The sequence below is a fragment of the Microtus ochrogaster genome, chromosome 7, assembly GCF_000317375.1.
Source record: "Microtus ochrogaster isolate Prairie Vole_2 chromosome 7, MicOch1.0, whole genome shotgun sequence".
Classification (NCBI taxonomy): Eukaryota; Metazoa; Chordata; class Mammalia; order Rodentia; family Cricetidae; genus Microtus; species Microtus ochrogaster.
In genome coordinates this window covers 58,120,607-58,146,660 of record NC_022014.1, presented here as the reverse complement: position 1 = coordinate 58,146,660, position 26,054 = coordinate 58,120,607, and the positions used below count along the sequence as shown (strand labels likewise).

The 26,054-nt window shown below is 42.3% G+C and overlaps 1 protein-coding gene across 9 annotated transcripts in view; it reads left to right on the top strand.

Annotated features, from left to right (window-relative positions):
* The window catches only part of Tenm2 (teneurin transmembrane protein 2), a 1,251,952-nt gene that overhangs the window by 535,146 nt on the left and 690,752 nt on the right, over window positions 1–26,054 (top strand). The window lies entirely within an intron of this gene.

The following is a 26,054-nucleotide window of genomic DNA, read 5'->3' as shown; positions in this document are numbered from 1 at the left end:
CAGCCAATTGCAAAGGGTTAGCAAGGTATCTATACCTCTTATCAAAATAATATCATTAAGGGAAAAAAAACATAGACTGCCTTGAAGGAAAGAGGAGTAATCACTAGGTGAAATAATGACCGCAGCAGAAGGAAGTCAGCGGATGCTTGTTAGGTAGAAATCAGTTTATCCATTGTCTATAAACTCTCCTGTGCTAGGAAATACAGCTGTATGCTACAGATGGCAACATAAGACTCAAAGAAGCGAAACTATCTAAATTCATATTCTAGATTTTGAACCCCATTTTTTTCTTCCAGACTTTATGTACTTACCCGCCATTCACTCAGTGAGAACTCGCGAAAGTCGCATGACGCCTGTCATGTGTTGTAGGGTTCGACGGGTAATCTCCTCCTTCTGTGTTAACTATCAGAACTACATGGCTGACTTTTAAAATATATCTGCACCCTGTGAGTCCTTGCTTCCTAGGAGTGTCTGCCACAAATGACATGATAATACCCAAGAACCCAAGACCATGAACTTTATATTGTCAGCCTGACATGACAGGTAACTGCTTTTGGAGCAATGGAGCCTGGGCTGTGGTTAGCTCAGACCTCCCCTCTGAGGACTGATGGTAAGACTTTGCTGATAACTGATCGAAACACGGAGGTGGCAGAAGGTTGCACAAGAGGTTAATAGTCTTTGATATGTAATCCTCAATTATGAAAGGCAGGTAGGATTGGTCATGAATGAGTGTCTACATTTGATAGTGTCATGATTTAGGTGTCCCATGAGAGATGTTGGCAGGAATGCATTCAAACAGGGAGGAGGCACTCTGGAAGGCATGAATAATGACAATCTAACCTCGGGTACTCCCCTAGCCATTGCTTTCACATTCAAAGATTGCTAACTTCTCTGTCAACTGCAGTGTGCTAATTTGCAACTCAACCTCATTGAGATCATATTCCCATCCCCTTCCCCATAAGTGACACCTGTCACCAATGCTGGCCTCGCCTGCTGGATAATGTGAATACCGAAGGTCTAGACCTTCTCCAGGTAAATTATTCACACCAGACACATCCATGACTTAGAAGATATTGAGAGTACAGGAACATTCTGATGGGACTTGACCTTGAAGTCTGCCTCTGTAGTCGTGATGTTTGTTGCCAATGTTAGATTAAGAAACAACCGAGGGGAGGAAGCAATTCTTTTGGCTCTTTGTTTCAGGTGGTTCACTTTGTGGTTGCTTGGCTCTGGGTGTTTGAGGAGAAAATGGTGATGGTAGAAACACGTGGCAAAATCTTCTTCACTTCTTAGTAGATGTGAAGCTTCAGAAAGGATGCGGGCTCAGCTGGCTTTTTTCTTTTTTCCCCTTTGGATGGTTCTGCCCACATTCAGGGAAGCTCCCATTTCCTCCGTGTGATGAGGTCGGAAAACGCCTCAGAGACACAACACAAGCTGTGCTTCAGCCATCTCTTAGGGGATTGTCAAGTTAGCCAGGTTCAAGATTCACCGTCTTCACGTTTCTGTTGTTGTTAAATCAACATCTCTCTGGCACTGGAATATGAGCAGGGTATTTTCTCTTCACGGAAATAAAAAGCTGTCTGGCATCATAAATGCTTCTCAAGTACACTTTAGTTTTCAGAAATATTTTGAAATATTTATCTTAATTCTTTTCCTTTTCGATCATAAATCAGATTCATGCCAAAACATAAAACTTGTTTGGCTGTAAATGCGGACTTATAAACTACACGGTAGAACTTTACTGTTACATGATTTAACCTTGTCTTTACCTATATCAAAAGGAAGGCCAAGCAAAGGCTTGTGTCTTATTCAAGATCACATGGTTAATTGTATCATCTCTAACATGCTCTGAGACACAAACATGTAAGAATAACCACAAAACTCATTCTCCCATTGTCTTTGAATTACTTCTATTTTTTTTATTACACTTCCAACATATTCTTCAATCCTTCCAATTTAAGTGGCAAAGGGGAAGGTGGAAAGGAAAGGAACAAGACCATGTTGGCATATATTAAGATCACTTACACCAAATCAAAACCTTATATTCAATTCATCTCCGCACTTTCCCAGAGCGAATCAAGGAATGTTCCCCTAAGTAATTACAATACAGGTTAAAGGCACAAGGACTGTGGTCATTCATCGATTCTCAATTTTTAGTCCCAGACTTATCACTGCTTGGAATAAGAGTGTTGAAAGAATAGATACATTTGTAAAATGACTAGAATAATTTTACCCACCTCAGGGACTCAGTGAGTGTTTAATACCATAAAGGACTTTGAGATAACCAGATGAAAGGTGCTTCAGAAGGCAGACATGATTACTGGATTAGAATTTCAGAGAGTGAGAAAGGGGTCTTTTGTGTTGACAGAATTTTTTATTCTTTTTGTAGTCTTATGGTAGCTTAAAATTTTTTTGCCTACCAATTTTTTCAATTTCAGAGCTTGTCCTTGACTTGGTATTGCTCTCCTGAGAGGGAATACGTATTGGTGTAAACTGTGTGCCTCCCTTTTGGATTTTGTTTTCTAATGTGCATCTTTGCATCTTTGAATTCACAAGGCTAATTTTCTACATTCCCCACGGTTGAGATGCTTGCAAAGTAAAGTGGGTATCACCTGGGGACAGTGTTCAGCAAGTCGGTGTTTATTACATGTCACAGAGGCACATGCAGGTGCACAGACACACAAACATAGGCATACGTCTGTGCGCATGCGGGTGCACATGCGCGCGCACACACAAACACACACATACTATCCTTATGTTGAATTGTTTGGAGACTAGACCAATTTTGTTTCATTCTCTAAAGGTTGCCATAATATCATTAATCTCTCTCAGCCCTTAAAGATGGCCTCTTGCCATAGTCTGTCAGAAAACAAGATATAGACCATTTACTTTAAATACCTAAAAATAAAAAATGCTGAATCAAATGGCTCTACACTCACATCCACCCAGAGGTGCCTCGCGTATTTTGCAGTTGTTGGAAAGCTGTTGAGTCGCACAGGGGAGCGATGAAACTTTGGTTTTCCTGCGGCTGAAATGCTTTAAGTACATGAGCTCTGCTTCTTTTTACTGGGAAAATAAGTAGTGCTGATTAATAAGCATACAGAACTGCCCAGCAGCCCTTGAACTGAAGAATAGATCATTAGCCATTTAGAGTAGGATTTTTGCCTTCAAAACCCCCATCCCCTGCTACCTACCCTGCCTCTTTCTTATGTTCTAGAAAAGTCTGCTGCAATGAGAACTGGTCTGGGGACCACGCTGTGATGGAATTTCAGCTCAACCAATCACAGGGGAGTGGCACGTGGACCCTCCCAGTGAATCCACCAGTGAATAAATAGTAGCATCTCTTTGGCATGAAGAGGCTGATGATGCTATAGCCTCAAATCTGTAAGCCTTTGTTGTGTGTGTGGGACTTTCCCTCTTTTAGGCGCTAGGACACCTGAGCTCCACAGAGCCACGCAAGTGCCTTTGTTCTATAAATAAAACATTACGGGATCCAAAAAGAAGAAAATTTGGCTACAAAATCCAAAGTATGTTTAATTAAGAAAATTTCACATTCTGCCAGGAATGAACTATTACCCAGGTCGGCTTTCCTACAGTAAATCAGGTATTGATATAACGGTTGAGTCTTGGGTAAACCTGATGAGAAGCCAAAGACAATGGCACTGGGTTTTGATCCTACTTCATGTTCTGGCTTTGTGGGGGCCTAGCCAGTTTGGATGTTCACCTTCCTAGACCTGGATGGAGGGAGAAGGACCTTGGACTTTCCACAGGGCAGGGAACCCTGACTGCTCTTCAGACTGGAGAGGGAGGGGGAGAGCAGTGGGGGGAGGAGGAGAAGAGTGGGAGGGGAGGCTGGGAGGAGGAGGGTATTTTTTTTTTCTTTCAATAAAAAAAAAAAAAAACAAAAACCTGATGCGGCTGAGTGGGACCTTTTGAAGAGAAGGTACCTAGAAACAATGGGTCTTGGGTTATCTTTCTTGGCTGGATTGAAGTTCGGATTTGATGGGTTTGTGTGATCTGTTTACAGCCCAGAAGTCTCCACCAGTTAGCATGGGTGTGTGTTTCATCACACAGTAACTTTGTGATGTGTTAGCTGTTTTCTTGTTGTGCATACATTGCCTTCTGTGTTCTCTCTCAGCTGAAATGTTGCTGCGAGCTCCCACTCCTTCCATTATACCTCTGCGCATTCATGGACTCCGCCTTCGAAACTATTGGCAGGTGTTAGCATCTTCCCTGGGTAATTTCAGGCATTTTCCTTTGAATGAAAACGGCTCACTTGGAAGGTTGTGAAAGGCAGATCCATGTGGATTTGAGAGGATTTTGTGTTGCGATGTGGTGGGAAGGCTTGCCAGAAATTGCCCGTTTCAGGCTGATGATGCAAAACTAGACATCTGTTAAATTAACATCTACCTAACGTTTTGCCTTCAGTCAAATGCATTTTTTTAAAAAAAAATTAAATCTCTCCCACTCTGTCCTGCTTTCTTTTTTTCCCCACTGTCAAAACAATCTGTCACAAGATATTTAATTTCTGTGTAATGGGTTACTTAAAGAAACCAGCATATGGTACAGTGAATATACCTAGCTCTGAGCTCCAATCAGGTGTACGTTGATCTCACCGGCGGCTACTCACCAGAAGCGTGTTGTGCACAGCGCAGACTTTGCTGTGTGCTGGACTCACTGAGCTCTGACTCGGGTCAGGGCCAGGCTCTCTGGTGACTTTTGCCTTTCAGGAGGAAAATATCTACATAAAGATTCTTGTTCCACTAACGAGTCAGAAATCACTTTCTGTTTTGGTCAAGCGGTGACTCTCTGTGGTTCTGATTGTTCCTCTATATTTATTATATTTATTTATTATTTATTATATTTATATTTATTGTTCCTAACAATAAAGAGTGAACAAGAATACAATTGCTTCTCTGAGCACATTTGTATTCCCAGAAACGAGATCAAATGTATAAGCCATTTAAAACACTGTAAGCAAACTAAGTTTATGACTTATTTTATTCATTTAGCTATCCAATAACTTGTCTATCATCTATCTCTCTACTTATCAATATTAGGTAATAGTAAGTAAAGACTTAAATAGGACTATTTTTACAATAAATTAGTAAGAGAATCTATAAGCAGACTATTAGTTTATAGAATATTTAATATCCCCAGATATTAACAAATCTTCCCACATGTATATAAATGCATACATACTGAATATACAAACAAATCTATACGGCTTTTGAAATTACTTAATTTTTTCCATTTATTTATTTTCACAGAGTACTTCATATCAATATGGTATAGGTTCAATGACTGATCATATATATATATATATATATATATATATATATATATTTGACTGTGTGCCTTTTTTTTCAATCAGAAGAGGCATGTGGCTCATTTCCTTTGAAGTTTTCGGGATCTCCTGACTGCCTTTTATTTGGAACTATAAGTGGAGATGCCTAGGGGCTGCTTCTGAGGGCTCCCCAGGTTGGGGTGGCCTTGAAGGATCTTAGTCAGGGAAGCAGGGGGTGTGGCAGAGCTCTTACCAGAAGGACACAGGAGGCCATGGCCACTTGCTGATTGCTCCCGATTGTTCATGCACTGAATGGCTATGTTTAGGGCTTCTGGGGAGAAAAAGCACAACGCCTGCAATAAATCACTTAACTTTATTATTTATTAATCGAAATTCTCAAGTGCACTAGAAAGTGTGTCTAGGACATCATCTGGGCAGAGCTATCACAAAGAATGTGCTAGGCTAGGCAGCAAAAATATAGCTTACTTATCCCAAATAGTCTAGAATAGCGGTGTTGTTAATCAGAGCAGGAGAAAGTCTTGAAGTCTCCCCCAGCCCCCATGAGCATAAATTTTCTTAGCCATACATCAGGCCAAGTCACACAGACGTGGTATTCCTGTTGAGTTCATCAAGGAGTTTCAATTGCCATCATGTGCCTTATCATTTAGTGTTATTTTTGAGAATTATAGTTGTTTCTTGTGATTTTTTACCTTGATTCTCTGGACCTCTAATCTCAGTCTCTGAATTTCAAAGCACCGCTCAGGAAGCTACCATACTTAGCTCAAGCCGAATGCTGCTGAGAGTATTAAAATCAAAGATGCCCTCTGGTCCTTATTCCCCCCCCACTCAAAGTACAGCGTAGATGTTAGGACCCGGCAGAAGCCTGCCAGTGTCCGGCTGTATGACAGCCAGGAAGATTGAGAAATGATGCTCGGCCCCAGGGAGACTGCCTAGTTTGTCTGTTCAGCCTGGTTACTACTAAGGGAACCATAAGTACTTCTTGTGTGTAAGACTGAAATTTTCTCCTTCGCTATCTCTTGGGAGACCAAACGTGATAGATAAATAGGAGGCTTGCAGTCTTGAAGATCATTAGCAGCAAAGAAAACAAACAGGATATGACCAGAGATGGTTTCTCAGAGGAAGTGAGTCATGCAAACCAAAGGACAGGCATCATAAATCTGCAAGGAGTAAGAGTGCTGGGGGGTTGAGCATCATGGCAGCAGGAAGCAGAAGATTCCCCAGGAGGGGAATGACACTAGCACTCAGGGCTGAGGGGAAGGCGGTAGAAACTGGAGGATAGCCGTGCAGGAACCAACACGTGAGGAGACAATGTCAGCAGATAGCCCCGACTGATGGAAAGCAAACTTTCACCATAGGAAGAGGTGTGGAGGAGCCTGTTACAGAGAGCAACAGAAAAGTCACTGAACCTCACATGGAGCCCCAACTCTGTGCCTAATTCTGGGCTGGGTAATGAGACAGGATGTGGCTACATTGCATTACAAGCTAAAGTGAGGGATAATGAACCTTTAAGCGACGTGGAAGGGTCCGTGAACATCATAGGTGATGAAGAAAAGATTGGGGGCAGGGGAGGGTTGGATCTGGCTTTCAGGATCAGCATGCCTTCTGCACAGCTGAACGGTGCCTGGCTAATTTCCCTTTCTAATGAGACTAACACAAAATCCATCCATTTAGACTATTCAGCTTTTCGCAAACGGACCAAGCTGTTGGGGTAGAGGGGAAAGAGGGGCTGACATTGATGGATGGAGTTAAATACCAGAGTCTCCCTCTTCACACAGACTTTTCTAAAGCAGTATTGTGACAGAAAGGCCCTCAGAGGCCCAGGTGGGTAGGGCAGGCTGGACAGAACCCAGCGTCTCCCTGAGACTAGGAAGCAGAATGTGAATGGGGATCTCCCGTCAGAGTGGCAGGGTCCTCTTCAGGCCTGACATCAGGGTGGCATGTGGAGAGGAGGTCCCCAAACAAGGCTCGATTCTCATGGGAAGCAGCTCCAAGGGGTCATTCCGTGGGGGACACATGGTTTCCCTTGGAATAATTTAACTCTTTGTACCGAATTACCACCAAAGCAGCATCCATTGCCCACTTCTGCCCATGGGACCACTTTCCAATTTTTTTTGTGGATATTAAATGGTCATTTATCTTGATTCTGAAATATGAATGGCCTTGCTCTGGGCCTGTTTTAATCATGGCTAACTCACAATAAGAAAAGTTGCCATCCCTGGATGTGAACGCTGAATGTATTGTGCTGTAAATACTAAAGATGACGGCCGAGCCAAGGGTGTCAGGAAGAGCTGAGCATATGTTTTGAAAAGGGAATGATGAGCGCTTTCCTTGGATTTTTGACAGCTTCTTGGTCCGATGTTCTGTGACCTCTTGATGAGGTTTTCATCGTTTAAGTGAATCCAGTAGCACAGTGACTATGTGTCTAGTGTTCCTACGAGGTGGCTATAGCACCAACAGGTGCGTGCAGAGCTGCCCTGCTTAGGGGTGGAGAAAGGGGTCTCAAATGTTGACAATTCTTAGTGACTTTTTATGTGTATTGCATTTCCTGGGTTTATTTTGTCTATGTTTCATTTTCATGTTACAGATGAGGAAATGGAGGAAAAAGTAAAATTGAGTAATTTTCAAAGTCATTCAGCTTCTAAATAAAGGGGCTAGGATTTGGATCCCAGCAATCTGGTTCCAAAATCTGTATTGCTTACTGCCACTGGTACGCACAAAAACATGGATTGGGCTAAAAGGGTGACAGATTTTAGTAGCCGTTGTTTACATCCAGAGGAACCTCTATCTCTTTTCTCTTCTTCCTTATCTTCCAACTTCTTCCCACTGCTTGTAAAAAACAGACGCCTGAGGTGTGGGGGAAGGATGTGTGGCAAAGCAAAGCAAATTCTTACAAGTAATTTTTTTAAAAAAATATTTAGGATCAGAAGCACACATTTCTGGGGAGTAATGGTACCAAATGAAACACATACCTTTCCTGAGAGAACAGCCATGGATATGCTCAAGCACAGATGGACATATGCAAACGTGCACACACTGGCAAGAATACATCTCCCCATGTGTGTGTACATGCAAACTCACGTGCATATAAACACACATCCATATGCAAAGACATGTACCTGCATGGTTACAGGCATGTGCCCATACATATATAGTTGCTTTTAACGTTGCACACACAAAGCTCCCATAGCTCTTTGTATTTTTCCCTAATTCAGGGCTAGTTACAATAACCAACAGCTCTCAAGAAGATTCCAAAAGTTTGGCCTTAAAAATAGTTTCGGCAAATGCATTTTGAAAAGCCATCTGAGAAATAAAGACCAGCTGCACCTTTCTGTTTAAAATCTGAAACACTGGTCTTTGAAGTATTTTTATATTTTCTTCCTGTCCACTTGCGTATTATATTTCATATATTCACGTTCAGTTATATTTTCTCTAATCGGGTCTCTGTTGAGCATCCTGATGCTCGTCAAATGGTGGACAAGCATCTTTCTCGTAAGCTATTGTCTTCTCTTTTAAATCTTGCTGTTCCAGCAACATACGAAGTCATTTTCTACTTTGTGTTTGAAAACTCCGACTTCTGTCTGTGGGGTGATGGCTGGTGTAGAAAAGGCCAGCTCACGGTACCTAAAAGAACAGAGGGGGAAAGAATCATCCCATCTGTTGACATGCTCGTTTCCCTGACCCCCCAAGAGGCAGCTTCTCCATTTTAAGAAGAAATGCCTCCTGAGCACATGCGGCCTCTGTAACTCCTTGAATCAGCAAACATAGTCAGGGCCAATCTGACTGTCGGTCTTAGCAAGGAAATTTCGGACGTGCTGGAGTGCACCAGACCCACAGCACTGTCCTGGGCTTGGGCTAGCCTATTAAATTCTGTAAGAAGCAAAAGCTCCCTCAAGGACATGATTGCAAAAGAAAGACAGGAGAGAAAGAAGCCTCGATCTTCTCTTCCCAATCTTCAGCATCAGTTCTGAAAGCCGATGTTTGGGGAACCCCTAATGGCTAAATGCACACGAGCAAAAGCAGAAGAATATGCTGTGATTTCGTTTGCTGTGAACACGCTGAGCAGCTTCCTTTTCTCCCATCTCTGTGTCTCGGACTTGGAGCCGTTTTGCCTCTCTCAGTCTGTTTCCAGCTTGGTTGAGTTACAACCAATCAGATATGAGGAAAATTAGATTTTAATGGAATATTTGATTTTCATTGCTTAATTGATTTAATTGCACGTTTCTAGTTCAGACTGGTAGAAATGCAAAGACTTTCAGTCAAATGCAGACAAGCTCTCATTTTTCTGTGTTCAACAATGACAAACTTAATACGACATTAGCCTTGGGTCTGGAACTTTGGAGGCAGGTTTGGACCAACACTTTTCTGAATTGTTATCTGCAGTCTGTGTTTGTTTCTCTTTCATATATATGCATAAAGGAATATGCATAAGTATACATATTCCAAGTCAGAATCTTATATTTGCAATTGCTTATTCTGGTTGTATTGACTTTGATTCTTATGTGTTTTTGTTTGTCAAGGAGGACAATATATGTGTGCTTATATAAACTTACACCTTGTTTGCCAGGACGTCAAATACCACAGACTGTTTCCTTTTTGCAGCTGGGAAAGGGAAAGGCAGCCAGGAAGAGCCAGGAAGGTCAATTGTCTAGTCTCTGGTCAAGGTCAGTGGGTTCTGTTATTGTCTGAGCTTTTTAGAGTTCTAAGTAGAAGCCAGTGCATGCTGATGCCTGGTGTATACTGACTGCTGGGATTCTGTAGTGAGCTGGTACAACAAGACTCAGCACAGGTTGGGACATCAGAACTCTACCTTTCTGTCTTTCTCTCTCTCCCTCTCTCTCTCTCTCTCTCTCTCTCTCTCTCTCTCTCTCTCTCTCTCTCTCTCTCTATCTATTTATCTACAACACACACACATATAAACCAAACACACATAAACACACACACATACACACACTCCACCACCACCACCACCACAACCACCCCTCTGCGCTGGTCATCATCCCAACTTTAGCATCCACATTGGCAGCCATATTTGACAGTTCACCTTCTCTTTCTACAGTCATACAAAAGGCATCCATCTTTGCACAATATTGGTATCCCCTTAACTCATTACAGCACTAGCTAAGGACTCAACCAAGAAACACATTGTTTCACTTCTCATTTTGGTTTGCTTGTTTATTTTGTTACCTTTTTTTGTTTTTGTTTCATAAATGAGGAACTTGCTTTATTTTCCAGTCTTGCCTTGAACTCTTAGACTAAAACAACACTCCTTTCCCAGCCTCCTGAATTGCTAGGACCTTAGGCATGCACCACCACGTCTATTTATTTTGACATGTTACTTTTGCTGTTGTTGTTTACCCTTACCAGTTTGGGAGAAATTAGGATCTCTTTACACATTATGAGAATTCTGTGTACAATTGTGTGTATATGTAGGCACCTATGTATCTACATGCATCTGTGTGTGTGTATATATATACATATATATGTAAATACCTGTGCATATATGTTTGTATATATGTACAAACCACTGGAAATGTAATTCTAATTATATGACCTGTATTATACAACCAGGTGCCTTATATATTTCTTTGTTGTTCTCTTGATTTGAAATGTGATGGCCTATTTTAAGCTATAGAGTTCCTTCATCTTCCTTCTCGTTGCTCACTTCTGAGGAGACTTCCTTCTCTGCAGCTAGCAGGACAGAAAGCCTGGAAGCATATGTTCTGGAAACATGGCCTGCCTTTGAATCCTAGCTCTCTTTGTGTTAATGGTGGATCCTCAGAAAATGTGATTCTCTTCAGGTACTTATTTTCCCCATCTGTAAAATGGAAATATTGGCAGGTTATAGCTCTCAGCATTATGTGAATGTTCAGTGATAAAGTAGGCTTAAAGTTCTGAAGCAGTTACCTAGCATATATTAATTATATAACAAATGCTATGAATACTACTGGACCCTAAATATATGGCACAGGCTAGCCTGAGCACCTTGCAGGCTTTCCTTTATTTAGCCCCAGTTCTACTCCACAGAGAGTGAGTCAGCTCACCAGAGACTATTATGCAATAGCTAGTGACATTTTTGGTTGTCACGACTTGGGGGTTGCTACTGGCACCTAGTGGATAGAGGGTGAGGCCGCGTGTGTGCACTAAACAATGCACAGGACGATCGCCCACTGGATGGCATGGAACTGGCTGTTGAAAACTCCTGACTTAATCTGGCAATTGTGTGCACTGTGTTCACTTTACAGACTAATCTGATGCCTGGAGAAAGCATTGCTTTGCACTCTGCAGATGTAGTGTTCACAGTCACCCTGCCAAGCATTTGGTACAAGAGAGCTAGGGGGTTTTGTGTGTTTTTGTTAGTGTGTGTGTGTGTGTGTGTGTGTATGTGTGTGTGTGTGTGTGTGTGTGTGTGTTTGATTTTTTTAAGTTAACTACATATAAGTTTCTCCAAAAGATCAAGGCAGAAAGAACACTTGGGTGGTTTGTACAAGCAGAAAAGTAAAGGAATGGATTCTGGCAAGTTGGAACAGACCTTGTCCAAAATATAGTAGCAAAATGCTAGAAGACCAAACCTGTGCCAACTCTGAGCCCTTCACACTGTTGGATTGAGAGAAAGTCCTGGGGGCTTAAGTATTACTGGTCGGATGATGGGAGCCTCTCCCACACCTGGAGAAGGCTTTGCCTTTCAGTAAGCACGTCAGCCTGCTTAAATATTGTACCTGTTGGTTTGTTCAGTCCTGAAAAGTACTCTAAACTTAAAATTTCACAGATATTGTCACCTAAGAGGAAGCCAAGAAGGGTGGGAGGTTAAAGAAAATACTACATATCAAGTGAATGTAATGAAGTAATAGAAATAAATATCAAGATAGCCTGGAGCAGGTTAGCCTTCATAATACAAAATAAAGGTGTGATACCATTGTTCATGAAGCTCATGAATGGGAAACACTTTATCTCAGGTAATCTGAGAACAAAGGGACAGAGCATTGCTCAACATAACCCTGGGCAGGACCCAGAATGGACCCATAGCTCACATTCATTTGCAGAGCTGGATGCAGTTTGAGAAGCAGTGATACCCTGAGACACGCGCACATACACACGGTCCTTTCCTATTCTAGGCCTCCCACTTTCTAGTTGAGTAGAAAATATTAGCGGTAATTGGTTGTTCCCACTTCTCAGCCTCTCAGCCTTTGCGTTAACTGTGGTCCATCTCTACAGCCCAGCGACTCTTCTCTCTGTTAGATCCCTTGCGATGTGTGCAGAGAATTAGCTGGATGTGTTCAGAGAGCCAAGTGACTCAAACTGCATCCCCTTCATTATGACCTCTGGTCAAACCCAGATGTCACTAAACAATTTGTGAGCTGCAGCGGTCACTGTGGTCTGGGCGAAGAGGCCACAACCATTAGTGGAGATCAGTTCCCAAACCATTTCTTTGCGAATGTTTATTACAAGACTCGATTTCTGTCTTTTTGAGCACAGCTAAACTAATGACAACACGGTGTACAGTCCTCACAACTGGCATTTCAATTGTGACATTCGTTGGATTAAAAGTCCTCTGACTTTTGGTCCCCCACATGTATTCTTACCCCTATTATACCAACTCTTAGCTAGCTGCCCCACAACTGTTACTGGCAAGTCACAATGAGTGTGGAGGGTGGGGATGGAAAAGAATGGATTTTTTTTTTATGTGCCGTGATGTGTTGAAGAGAAGGAAGCATTGTCTTCCAAAAGTAGAAAATTGGACATGAAAATGTGTTTGCGGGAACCAGTTATGTTTGGTGGGTAGGTGTTTTGTGCTTCAAATTAATATTTGTCCTTTAAAATAGCAGATGTTTAGCTGTATATGTGGGCAGCGGACACAAGTGGGAACAGCATCGCTGTTCCAAGTGAAGGGCTGAGAGACAAGTGTGACTCTCACAGCCAAGGCATTCCCCACCTCCTCCTCCTCCCTCTTCTGCTCCGTGTTGCTGCTTTCTCGGCATCCCAGACACACACCATGGAACCTCAATTTTCAAAGGCATGAAGCCCCACTTTTCAGTGCATTAATGGCTATTAACGAGCGAGGTCTTCAGACCAGCGGCATCCGTGCCCAGGGACTGGTTAAAAAGTCAACAGCCCCAGGGTACATGCAGCCCACACCTCTAGGATCAGAACCTGCATACTAGTAAGACCCTGATGATTCCTGACCTCATTTAAGGCTGAGAAGGGATGGTCCAAAACATTCTCAACCGGACCTCTTCAGTATTACTTACTTATTTCTGTATCATCCTTTTGCCTTTGCATATATTACTTGAAGACATATATTGTCCTCTTTTTCAGGGGATGGGATTTTGTTTGTTGGAATCTGCTTGGCATGTGTGCACATTCCCTGAACATAGCAGGACTCAATCACCTTTTGGGATATTTGATTTTCATACTCAGACAGGGACTAAGCCAAAAAGAAAAGAACGGAGATCTGCATGTACCCATTTCGGCATCTCTGCTTTTCTGGCTCGATGATCTTGAGTAAATTATGTATGTCCCTGTCCACCTCAGTTTCTTTCCATGTGAGTTGCAAGACATAATTACTATCACATGGGTTTGTTAAAAGGATCAAATGAGATCTAACATTGAAAGTCGTCAGCAGAGTGCTAATTGGTTTGTGGCGACTTCTTGATAAGTATCGGCTACCATTATATTAATTATCATTTAAGCTAGTGGGTTCTAGGCATGGTATGCCCTAAAAGAGTTCGCTCCAGCCCCACCTACTCCCACTCCCTCTATTATTAGGCTTAGGTTTCTTAGCGGGGGTAGATTTTGATTCCGGAGACATGGCATCATGTAGACAAGGTACACTGTCATTCAGCGGAATGGAGTGGGGTGGGAACGGGACCACTCTTGGCATCTAATGGATACATATCCATAATGTTAAATTCTCAGGATGTTATGATTCACCCCCACGCACAACAGCGAAGTATGATCTTGCCTCAAATGTCAATAGCACTAAAAGCTGACAGAATTTCTACTATCCATGGAAGAATTAAGTTAGTAAAGTGTTTTCTTTTTTAGGATTTAGACACCAGTGTACAGTCATTCCCTCAAATACTAATGTTGAGCCCCTTTGTCAGAATTCATCTACTGAGAGGCAAATCATTTCTTGTGGAATGAGCCACACAGTGGAAAACCTGATGCAGCCTGATTAACCTATTAAAGGTCATAAAACAATAACAATTACATTGCACATTTCATTCTTTAATATCAAAGCGAGCTAGGCTCTTTGAAATGTAAAACATCATAAGTGAAAGAATAGCGCCTTCAATTCCCCCAGGAGCCCAAGGTCATTGTATAAATAACACACTCTTTCCCCTATTCATTTCACTCCATCCGAGGATAGGCAGGAGGCCACAAAAGATGGGACCAGGGAACAATCTGAAGAAGGGTGAAGCTCCAATGCCGGGGACTGGGGTCAAACACTGGAGCCTGGGCCCACAGATCAACAAGGATGCTAGAAATGCCAAACAAACGTCCTTGAAGCTGGTAGAGGGATACAGCACAAACAGCCTTGCTTTCTGTTTCTCGTAGCAAATCAGAAATGCTACAGGAACGTCCAAGGACACATTAATTTCCCAGGTACTATTGCAAAATCAAGGGTGAGGAGTGTTAGGTTCTATTCCTACTGTGAACAGATTAGGCAGACACCAATTTACACCTCATTGGTAAGAGAAGCTTTATTCTGCAAGTGAGACCACATTTACATCTTTGGTAATTAAGCTAAAAGATTTTTTTTAAATGACATTTCCCCCACCACCAATCCTGAAGTAAATATTGTATGGTAAGTGGGATCAAATGCTAAAATAGACACATTAGAACCATCATCCAAACCTGAGGCTGGGCACCATGTTTCAACATCATCTTTTGACAAGACTGAAACCAGAGCTGTGCCTCGAGGCGTTTGGGTTTTACAAAAGGCCACAATTACTAACTGAAGCCACTGAAGGGCCGGGGAGGTGGCAGAGACGTGCTGTTAGACAGGACTGCCTCTTGCCCTCTCTCTGAAACAGTGAGCCACGGTAGCGGGTGCTCCCCAATTCAAAGGGCACCATCTACCAGCCGGTGTGCCAGGCTGCAGCAGCATCCAACCATGCATCGCCAACATCCTTTACTTCTTGGCAATTTTCATTCTTAGGAAAGTTGGACCTAGAGAGCGGTATATTAAGAGGTCTAAGAAACTAGCATCATTTAGTCCACACACAGAAGAATCAAGTTGACCTGAAAGGCATTTCTCCCCTCCTAGCAATAGTTTACATGGTTGCTATAAGCAATACAAATATGGCCCTGGATAATAAATAATTGCTGAGCATCAGGGGGAAAAAGGTGAAGTACGGGTAAGAAAGAAGACAGAATCATTTCTAAAGAGATTTGCGCCAAGATTGAGGCTGTGGAGTAAAGTTAAGTCATCCAGGATCTCATCTGCTCTGTGCTAAGGGAGATTATTGTTATAGGAGTACACACCTATGCTGAATACTGTAAATGGCCCAGCCAGGCTGAACTTTGTGTTTGTGTAATGCATTTCTTCTATGACGAGCATACAAAGTAAGGTAATCAAGTAAAAGCCTGTCGCTGGTGTTTCCCAGCTTTGTGGTCAGTCAAATCAACCCGGAGCCCACTTTTAAAGAAAATGGTGACGAACCATCTAATGTTCATATATGTTGAGCAGAAATACCAGAAAACAGTGGCCTTGCCATTGGGTTGTAAGTGCTGGCTTGTATATTCTCAGCCCTGATAACCACACGAAAAGTCTCAGATATGTTTCTTTTGTATTTGGGGGCATTTTATGAGTTGGGGGGAGTGTAAAAATATCACCCACTTTGTCATCTAAAAGAGATCCAGCTTGCCCCTTGGAAGCACCTTTATCTTTGTGTCCCTTGGTTGTTCCATAGCCTCTCCTGCAAGACTGCTCTGATGCCAGGTCCCATAGGGTTCTTCTTACAACCTGCTGATAACTGCATCCCAAAGAAACATCTTGACCTCCTTCATCCTTGCCCTCGAGGTTGCTTCTGAGCTCTGTCAAGCAGTGTCTCTGTGAACCACACCAGCCTGCTGCCCTTACAGTCTCTATGCACTCTCTACACTGTCGCTGAATGAAGACTCCCCAATATGTAGCTCTGGGCATCTTAACTTAAAAGAACTCACTCTGTAATTCATCAAATGCCTGGCAAATCGTTCCTGCATAGGAGCCAAGGTTCTAGGTGTGAGCATCCAACAGGGAGCCATCTTGGAGTTTGCATGTTAATAAAAACAGTCTTGGACTAGAATTAGTTAACTATATAACGATTTAGAAATATGAAGTGTTTGGGGGGATATACAGAAGAGCCGTGACGTGGGAGGGAGACGTCATGCAGTTTTTAATTGTTTGACTGGGATAGCCTCGCTGTAAAGATGACATTGAGGGGAAAATGTGAATAGCTTGCCAGTGTGGTCCTTATTCAGGGAGGTGAAATCCTAGGACCTTGTGCAGGTGCTTGGAAGAGGGGAAAGAGCAGATGAGAAGGCCATAGACCTGGTGACACACGAACATACGTGTCTTTGAAACATTCAAAAGATGTAGGGCATGCGGAATTCTCGGCTATCTGCAGGAGAGGTATTGGGTTCTCATTAGAAAAAAGATGCTGCTAAGCTGCAGCTAATCACTAGGAGGGGGAGTTTATCAGTATCTGGCTGATTTATGGTTCTGATTCTCCACGGACATGTCTTTTGCTGGTTTTGCCTTTACTTACACAGTCCTATCCGGCTGGTGGATGAGGTGAGGGATGGATTCCACGAAGAGGCTGACCCTCTGGTCGTTTTGGTTTTCAGCTTCTAGGAGGCAAAGACAAGGTGTCTTTTTTCTTTCTTGCCCTTTGTCCCATTTCAACAGGGCAAGCCCAAGTGTTCAAGAGTCTGCCATGCCTTTGCTTCTTATTTGCCAAAGAACTTTTCCAGATGAGTCACATAGCCGTTGTAGAAGAGAACCATACAAGTGCCTTGATATGAACAGGTAGGATGCATTTGAGTCATAGCAAACCCACCACAGGCAACCAATAGTTGACAATAGAAGACAAATGGAAGGCTTTAGAATAATCCAGAAAAGAAAGAGGGTGGGCTGCACCCGAGTGGTGACAATGGAAGTGTTAAGAAGTATGCAAATTCTGATTTTTTTTTTCCTCCCCTGCAGTCTGACCTTATTTTTATTCTCCCAGGTCTTGAGGGAGGACAGGGTTATTAAGCTTTCAGAGTTGGGTGGTCCTCTCACTATGCATGAGATGATGTCATAGTGAAGGAAATGAGGTCAGGGCTAGGTTTCTCTTATTGCCAGCGATTAGTCAATGTGCTCTCTGAACAATTGTAAACCTGGTAATTCACTTAGTGCTGTGACTGTACATGGCACCCTGTCAATCCCATCATCAGCTAATATTTACGGGGCATCTGCAGAGGACACGCATATTGCACTCAGAGCAGCAGAGGTGCTTTTCTTCCAGCCAGCCCAGGACGACTGGCTGCCTTATGACATCACTCTGTTAATTGATGGGTGTCGTCTTCAGACCATTTGGCAGCTGGAATATCATTTTTGAATTTTTTTTTTTTTGAAGAACAAAGAAAAGGCTTAAGAGAGCTGCTTTTGTGAGCATGCTAATGCCTTTCATTAAGCGTGTCACAAACAGGAAGATAACAGTCCCACGTATTGGGCCGAGAGGTTGAGACAGATAATGTTAAAGAAACTTGGGCAGTGTCGTATATTCAGATGGTGGCTGGTCGGGAATTGAAATGCGATCACTTTTTATTGCACTATACTGCCTCTCAGTGGTACATGTTATTCCCACTTCTCTCATGAAGTGATGTGTTGCTGGAAAAACTTCCCAAAGGACTGAACCAGTGCCTCTGCACTCTAAGGGGGTATCCATAGCACTATGTCTATGACATCTCCACAGCTTTATCACTAGAAAACTGGTTTGTTCGTTACAGTGCAAGTCCCATTTTAGAGGGGATTTGTCAACTACTAAAATCACTACTTCATGCGGGGTGTGTGTGTGTGTGTGTGTGTGTGTGTGTGTGTGTGTTAAATTCTCAGCAGAAAGATGTTATTGCTTTTATTGTATATCTAGAGAGAGGCACATAGGAAGCAGGTTCATGAGATAAATTATTTAATTGACATCTTTGCACTCATTTTCTTCTGGAAAAATTGATCTGGTGATTATTGTTTTTGATGGGTCCTTCTTTTTAAAGAGAATTTTCCAGTAAAAAAAAATATATATATATATATATATATATATATAATCTAAGAGTTAAATTCAGGGCAGAATAAACCTAAGGAAGGGGCAGTTTAAAAGCAGAGTTTATTTGCAAATCTCCAGAGTAGCACCACAAAATGCCATGTACGCGGAGATGCACTAGAGTGTACATCCTCCAGAATGTCTGCCTGTTGTAATTCCTTCGCATTACAGATTTTAGTGCATATCTCGCCTGCACAGCTTCCAGAGCTCCTCAGATATTCAGCATCAGAAATTTGCACTGTTTTATCCTGGATTTTACAAATAGCAACCAGATTATTGTAAAACAGAACTATCTGATAAGTCAGGTTGTGAATTGCTTTTGTGATTGTCATGGGTGAGAGTATTGAAGAAGCTGGCAAACAGTGCAGCACACTGGTTACAGTAAAAAAGAAAACCCAGAGCAGCGAATGCATTTTTTTCTGATGAATACGTTCAAGGCTGTGATCATTGTGCAACTTCTGGTTGGATGCTTTCAAATGTTCCATATTGAAAAACATCAGTAACAAGAACCAAACAGTCCACCAAAGCCTGTGTTCAACTCAATGGAGAGGAACATCAATTCTTGCTTAGCGTTTCATTGAGGCCAGCTCTATTCGGTCCGCCATGGGAAGCAGAGACTTGAGCTTTTCTCTTGATTGGCTTTTCCATTTCTGCTTTATGATTAGGAGGCCACTACTTTGGTTTTCACTCAGGGGCTTGTTCAGATCACCATGCAAGACAGAAAAGGAAAATAGGAAAGGCAGACTTCTGATCCACACACAAAAGCCAAGATGCCAGAATATGGTAATTAATGTTCACAATTTTATAAGCAAAATAATTGCTTTTAATTGGCTAAGTAAGATATGACATAATTACGATACTCAATAAGCTAATTTAAGAAAGCTATTTATAACACAAACCTTTAATTATGTTAGGTACTCATTCCTATTTTGCAAATGGATATGAAAATGGACATGAATTATCTTTACAAATAAAGATACATTAAGGGACATTTTTGAAATTTTACAGGTTATGTTTTTTTTCTTTGTTTTGTTTTCGAGAATGTTTGTTATTTTCATTTTGAAAAGCAGTCATTTATAGACAGTTCCACTAGCCTGAGTCTGTAGTGCAGACGGAAGCACTATGTGGGTGAAAATTTCTCCCCGCGAAAGCTCTTTGTCAGAGGAGAACGGCTGTTGGGGTGAGATGTTCTCAGCCATGCTCTCTTCCTGTCATGGTCACCCTAAAAAAACAAACCTCTCTTAAGAGATGAGTACATAATTGGGTCAGAAATGACCCACAGAAGAGACCATTGGAATCCAAAAAAAAAAAAAAATCTTTCTCTAAAGCCTAGTTGTGGGTGGGTCAGTGCGAACTGACTCCCAATGAATGTATACGTGATGACGAGGAATCTTCCTCATCCAGAGGCCAGGTTGCTGATGCTTCCTCCACATGAGTCTTCTGATGGAATGAGGAAGTTATGACATTTTCATAAATAGTGGTTGCCTCAAAACATGTACTCAAAAATATACACACTGGAGCCAATGAGATTGCTCAACCAGGAAGGGAATTGCTTTGGAACCTGAAGATTCGCTTTTGAGTCATGAATCCCACAGAGCAGAAGAGAGTCTATTCCTGAAAGCTGTAAGTTGTCCTCTGACCTACACGCACGCACACACACACACACACACACACACACACACACACACACATACACACACGTGCGCGCACACACACACACACACACAAGTACACTGGGGGAGATAACAGATAACATAATATAATGAAATAAATATATCAATAAATGGATTAGGCCACCCTTAGTCTGAGACAGCTAGAAGAAATGCTATGTAGTCTTGCTCCTATTCCAACTGATTTCTAGCAAACTCTGAAAGTCCCAGGGACTGTATGGTAAGTTTCTTTCCATAATTTCTGAAGGATGGAATTGCATACCATTCTTCAGAAAGTTCAGTGTAAAACCCAAATCAACATGTTTTTCTATAAGTCCATCTTAAGTACCCAGTAATCCTCAAAGGGATGGCAATAGATAATACACAAAAAATAGACACAATGTTTTGCAGCCTTCAGGAAAGTTGAAATCAATGTGTGGAAAATAAGATATGAACCCGGTAAAAGTGATCTAGAAATATTAGAAGAAAAATAGCTCACCAACACCAGGGCATGTTCAATGACAAGGTAAGATTAATTGTAAAATCATATGTAATAAAATGTCCCAGTCAATGGATGCTTTGAAATTTGAGAAAAGAGTATTCACGATGAGCAATCTGCAAAGGATTCTTGGGGGCCGAGGGAATTTTATATTGAACAAAAACGTAGCATGTATCTCGCAAACAAATTCTGCATGAAAGGAGAGTATGCAGAAAGGCAAAATTGGGGGAGATGTGCATTTACCTTTGGCTCGTTCATTCATCAAACCTCTGGGTACCTGGCACTCTCTGTGTGCCTCCTAAGGACCCGGAAGCAAATGACCATGCAAAGAGTCCTCACTTCCTGAAGCATGTTCAAATGTTGCCAGGACAGAACAGGATGGTAAAAGCTCTACACCACTGACTGTCATATGGGAGCATAGAGTATTTCTTTTCGTTTATCCACAAATACATTAGAAACAAGGTTTATGAATGTATCTGTGTGTGCGTGTGTGTGTGCATGAGCATGCACACTCATGCCTATCTCTTCGCGTTTATTCAGCTTGTTTTAAAATTCAACAGTGTTGTTCCCTGCTATGTTCATGGGAAAGCATATTGGTCAACTGAATTTTTTGCGTCGATCTGGGTTGTTTTAAACATTATGTAGACTTATCTAGAGGTCTACATAAGGTAGAAGGTAATTATTGCTTGTATTTAACAAGAAGAATTAAAGGTTGCCAGATGCTGCGAGTGTTGGAGCGGTTACTCCTGACTTTCTGTGTACCCTTAAAAGGATGATTTCCAGCTATTAACCTTCCCCTTCCTGTGCATGGGATTGGTGGCCTGAGGGGGACACTTTCAGCAGAGCATAAATACTGTATGTGAGAGGCCAGGTCCACAAACATTACTTTCCTATAGATTCTCTGAAGAGGATTGCACTCACTTCTGTTGGCTCATTCATATGTAATGTTTGTCTTTTATATTATTTTGTATAATTATGATGGTGTTCATGAATGATGGTTCATCATGAAGCCATTTCCTTACAAAATAGTGTCCCGGAATTTAAATGTGGTTGAAAACTTTAATCCCCACGAGCCCAGATGATCAAACAGTCCACAAACATTTACCGAGTAAGCAAGCTGCTTCGTTTAAAGATTTATGGAAGACACTAAAGATGCAGAGATGTCTCCAACATGAATATTGCTTTCCTTTCCTTTCAAATATAATTGGAAACACATGGGTCTGAAACCCGAAAGGTCAAATCATGATAAGCTTATATATTAGGGTATAGGGATAAGGTTTGTGCAAATGGTGTGACTCTGTAAAAATCCAGAAGGGGAAGAGACAAGGGTTTGGTTTGCCATGAGCTGTTCATGTGACATCTGGAAAATTAATTTGTTAGTCCTCAGTTTCTGCTTCTGTAAAATGACTCTAACAACAGCCATTGAGGGGGTCATGGTGAGGGTTAAAAGTTGGGGGCAAGGAGGGCACTTGTATGATTGCTAACAGCTCGTGATAGTGTAGATTCTAGATAGGAAGTGTGAGGTGTGCTCATTCTCCTCTCCTTATTAGATATCAAATTCCTCACCCTGTTTTATAGACAGGAGAACAAGGTTTAGAGAAGAAAGTATTTAACCAATGTTCCACAATTAAGAAGCAAATTTCAGGGTCAGGATTTGGACCTAGGGCAAAGTCCAAAGCCAAGCTCCTAATTATGACGTACGCCACCTTTCCTGGGGCCCTCGGAGAGTTACTGTGATTAAAGCAACTTCAATGTTGTGTTGTAAACTAGGGAGGTCAAGGGCATCTTTTGGGAGGACTTGTAAGTTGTTCTGGTCTTAGATCAAGAGACTGCAGTTAAATGTACTTCTCCTACTTTGGTGGAGATGGGAGTGGGGGTGACATATGAAGGATTGCTGGGGCTGTGTGTGAAGCTTTCGAGGAGATATGGGTGTGCTGGCCTGGGGGACAGCGAGATCTTATGTGGCAGCGACAGAGGAACATTTACAGGGAGAGTCAGTGTCAAACCACAGAGGTGACTCAGTGTGCAGAAAAGAAATCCGCACTTTCTTCTCTGGGGAATTGTGAACCTTTGATGATTTTTTAAGCCGATACGTAAGATAATGAAATAAAACAGACTTTCAATTGGCCAATCAATAGCGATTGGGAACAGATGTCATTCAAAGTGGCATTTTAAGAAGGTTATTCTGGCTTGTGAGGGATGAATTGAAGAAGAAAGAAAAACCCTCTTCAAATGGTTGTTTTCAGTAAGCTGTGTCATGACAGGGGGAGAGGTGTCTCAACTAACAGGGCGTTAATAGGAAAGTGTTGGTTTGCCACAGATTAGCTGTTTTATATGTTAGAGCTGATTCAAGGTCACACCTGGAATAATGTCACTCTCCTTCACTGAGATCTGAAGTGCCTTCTTGAAAAAAAAAAAAAAAAGAGGTGCTGTGACAATCTGATATAGGAGGTGGCAGGGTGCAGGCTCACTCTCGGGATGGATACGGCATCTCTGCACCCTGCCTATGTCTCAGTGCAGACAGAGAAGGGCTGCACCAGGGGATGTCCGGAGCAACGCAGAGAGCAGGATGAGTCTGGGGTGCAGAAATGAAGCCACAAGATCTTTTGAAACTGTGGGAGTGGTGTTTGGTGGTGTCGGTAAGGGAATGACTGCAGACAAAGGGAAGACATGAACCCACACTATCTCTCAAGATCTTTGCATTCTCACTGTTGGGGACGTTTAGGGAGAAGACTTGCTCTGAGGGCAGACGCACTGGTCTGCTTGTAGAACTTGTTGGATTTTAAGCACATTATTCAATCGGAAAGACCCAGAGGGCAGTGTCAATAACTAGATCGTGGAAGGAAGGTCAGGGTGGAAAAGACATCTTCCTGTGTCATCCATTTTGAGGAGATTAAATATTATGTTTCCCAGTTTAAAATTCTTAAAGGAGTCCAGGGAATCCCTAACAATGTGGGCGTTGCCGTGTTCAAGCGTGTGCTGTGTGCTAAGTGCACACTGCACACCACACACGGCATTGTTTATTCCTAACGACAGACCATGAGATGCTGACTCGCTCATATCCAGTTTAAGACAAGGAAATATCCACAGGGAAGAAAATGATTTGGTCAAGGTCACACAGCAAACAGGTGGCTGGGGCTGGGATCTGATCCCGAGCAGGCAGCCTCGGCCCCCAAACTGGGAACAGAAATATTAGAACAAATGCCACAGTCTAAGTCGGTAACTGTGAAGCTGTCCTGCAGAGAAGTCAGCCATAGAACATACTCTCTGATTACAAATATTAACCGGATGTAAGCTACCTTAGGGAGCCCCCTCGTTCAAGAGAGCTAGTAAAGAATTTAGATCTAGCAAGCTATAAATGATACGTACCTACCTCCTCCCTGTGTAAGCGATCAAAATAAGGAACAACACTGTTAACCATTTAGAGCTTTAAAAAAAAATCTTTTTGTCTTGCCTTGACTTGATTCCCTACCTTTCATTGACCGCGTTTTGCTTGCCCTGTTCAATAAGCCCGAGTCTCCCTGTCCCCGCCTCTGTGATACTGAAACAGATGCACCCTTGTAGCCGAATCTTAAATTCTAGTGTCAGAAAATTCTTCAGTCCACTTATTCCCTTGGATAAAGTTAATTTTAGCTATAGATCCTATATCAATAATGTCACTTTGGGGCTGCTGCTTCCAATACGCTCTGCAAAATATCTGGGGAGAGTCTGGAATTTATCCCTTTTCGAAAGCGGGGGTCTTGGAGCGTCCCTTCCAGTCTACAGCTGAGCACTCAGTGCTCTGGCCAGCTGCCTTCTGTTCAGCCCCTGTGTGTTCTCCATTCTCTGGACTGCCTTAATGATCAGAAGGGTTTCATCTGAGCACATCCGAGATGGGGGTGCTTCTTTATTTGGGTCCAAGCAAAACACATATCCTCCCATTGGCAAAGCATGAAAAGAATTATGCTCTGGCTTTAACAAGATTAAGCAAGCCCACTTTGGATACAACATTGTGGCTCGGGCAGGCAAGAGGGTTTTATCCTTCTTGGACCAATTCTCATTCTGTATCTGCCTCACACAGAAATTCCAAACTACAAGGTGCTGAGGGTCCACGGACAGATTCTCAGACTATAACGTGGTAGAAATACAAAGAAGGCGTATTTGGGGTATCTTGTTATTGTCGCTTAGTCTTTGTGAATTAGTATGTGTTCTAAGTCGAGTGCATGGAATTTACAGACTGATATTTTAAAAAACCATGATTTTTTGAGGAGATGGTCCGTCAAAAAGGTTGGGCGGGCATCTCCTCGTCGTGCTAGCTCACTACTGCGTTAGCTCAGGTTACCATGGAAAAACAGTCGGTCATTTCGCCAATAACAAACTTCTACCAAATACTTGACCTTGGAATCAGCAATTTACATCCTTATAAAAGAGGTCACTGAGGGAATTTAACTGTGTAATCCTGGCCCCCATGTGGCAGGAGAGCAGTGGAAACGGAACAAAGCTTGGGAGGCAGCACTGGAAGCGATTTGAATGGGCAAATGATTTCTTTGCCACTTTGTTTTTAAAAATGGAACCTCCTTTAAAATAGTACAGGAAAGCAGGAAAATCCGTGTACGTCGGTGGTATAGTGACTCAAAAGACTCTGCCCCAGGACTCCAGAACGCCGTCAGTCAGCCCCATTTGGAGGGAAACCAGGGAGAATTGAGGTGCTCACGTTCCTAATGGCCTCTTCCCCAACACCTTTCCTTCAAACATCATGTCTTCCCTTTATTGTGCCTTTATTTCTAAAACTAAGGGAGAGAAATCACCTTTTAAACTTGAGCCAAGAAACACTGGTTTTGCAAGTGCTAATATTATGGGGTGGGCTTTCTTTCTTTTTTTTTTTTAAGACAATTATCAAGACGAAGCATTTGTTTCTTCTTTTGTTTACCCGTGGCAGTTTGTCAGCAGTTATGGTAAGTAGACTTCCATCTGCCAGTAAAACTACATTGCAAATTGCCGTAGAAATTAGCAGCTTTCATTTTTGCCTACATAAATAAATATGCGAAATAAATTGCACACAACTGCACCCTTTAAAAAAAAAATCACAGGTACACCGTACAGTTAAATGCCAATCAGACAAAACCAGAGACACACTGCGATTATCTCAGTTTTCAAACCTGGAAGATACACGGATGTGTTTTTAAATGAGAGAGGCCGTGGATCATGCTCGCTGAGATAAAAACAGAAGCTGCCAGACACCGCACTGTGGCTTTATTCTGAGAGTCCTCTGCCTGAAACCCCGCTCTATCTTTTCTCCGTGTGTGTGTGTGTGTGTGTGTGTGTGTGTGTGTGTG